Genomic DNA, 1,939 nt, shown 5'->3' with positions numbered 1-1,939 from the left:
AGACAAATACGGGCCAACAACTGTGTTGGGCTGCCGTCACACCAAACACACTGAACCCATCCGTGCTGATGCCGACTCGAGGATGCCTCGGATCTGTCGCTTTGTCAGCATGTAATTCATCAAACTTTTTCCACGCAACACCATCCGATGTGTGTACCATCATCAGATTCTCATCTGCATCTAGTTCGGTTCTTTTGCCTGTTTTGTGCCATGTCATCTGTCTGGCCGTCTCTTCGACCAAGAAAAGACGTTGAAGTCTTGGTACGATTGGCATATACCAAAGAACACTAACGGGGATTTTGGTCTGTGTCTTCTCACCCATACCGTTGTCTACCACAATATACTTGGAAGACTTGCAAATGCGACAATAGTTCAAGTCCGCATAGTCAAGCCTAAATAAGGCACAACCTTTCTCACAGACATGTATCTTCTCATAGGGCATCTTTAGTGCATGGAGGATTTTGTCCGACTGGTACAGGTTTGAAGGCATTACATGGCCTTTGGGTAGAAAGCGTCCAAATACTGTCATAATTGCGTCATAGCATTCTCTGCCCAAGTTGAACTGAGCCTTCAGAGCCATTACTTGTGAGATGGCATCCAACTGACAAAGCTCAGTGTGCTCGTGGAGCGGACGTTTTGAAGACTCCAACATTTCATTGAAGGCCTTTGCAGATTCCTCCATCTCCTTGTCCGAATCCTGAGCATCATCATAGTCTTGCACCATGTTTTCCATCCCGGTACCATGCTCGTCGGTGCGACGACGATCCACCTCAGCTCGGTCACGTTGGGCAGACTCACCATGAAATGTCCACACCGTATAATCGGGCGTAAAACCACTCTTCTGCAGGTGTTTGCCCATTTCAGCCTCGGTCCTCTTTTCCCAATTGCCGCACCGGAAACAGGGGCACCAGGTTTTCTTCCGGCCATTTGCAAATGCGGCTTGCATAAACCCCTTGGTTTTTGTGAACCATTCAGCGCTCCATTTGGTCTGACCAGTGTGACCGGTATACATCCACGCACGATCACTCATCTTGACATTCAGAGCTACTGGACACACAACAATTATATATGTAATTCACCATGTATATATCCATCAGTTGATCTACTTTGTTAATTTTATTACGTCCATGGAACCTACACTCTAATAGGTAATGATAGGTCCTAATCCCACCCGTGTATGTGTAGATTGGGTTCATTTTCCCATGCTATGCTTCGGATCCGACGCAAAATTTCAGCAGCACCTCCCCGCTGTTCTCCTGATACACGTCTCTGCAATAAACAGAGAGGATGTGTACCCGGAGAACAATAGGGGAGGCACTGACAAAATTTATGCGTCGGATCCGGAGCAAACCATATGGGAAAACAAACCCAATATACACATACTCGGGCTGTCCATGGATAGTGTTGGCAACTCGAAAGAATCAAGGTTATAAATATGCAAATGCATGCATATTTATAACTATGACGCTTTCGAACGGGAGACACATATTAGTTACGCATACTGATGATTCAAGACACATATATAGCTAGCTATCAAGTTTCATCGGAATAGATCAAATAATTAATGGTGGAGGAGGACATGTCATTTGTGCTCACCCACGAACGAAGGGGCAGAGCTCATCAAACGCACGGCGAGGTCGTCGAACACCAAACCTCAGAGTGATGAAACAATTTCACATTTAAAACTACCCGATCAACACAATTATATATGATGTTTTTCATAACAAAATCAAAAAATATATGACCTAACTAATAATTCACAAATATATGACCCCGTCGGCCTTTGGAAGGCCAAAGAACACCATTTCGGGAGGTGTCGGGGGTCGAGGTGTCGTGTCGGTGTCGGGGTGCCGTGTCGGCGTCGGGGTGCTGTTTCGGGGTCGAGGGGTCAGGGTGTCGTGTCGGTGTCAGGGTGCCGTGTCGGGGTCGGGGTGCTGTT

This window comes from Triticum dicoccoides, chromosome 3A (genome assembly GCF_002162155.2).
Source record: "Triticum dicoccoides isolate Atlit2015 ecotype Zavitan chromosome 3A, WEW_v2.0, whole genome shotgun sequence".
In the NCBI taxonomy this organism is placed as follows: domain Eukaryota; kingdom Viridiplantae; phylum Streptophyta; class Magnoliopsida; order Poales; family Poaceae; genus Triticum; species Triticum dicoccoides.
Note: the sequence above shows the minus strand (reverse complement) of the source record.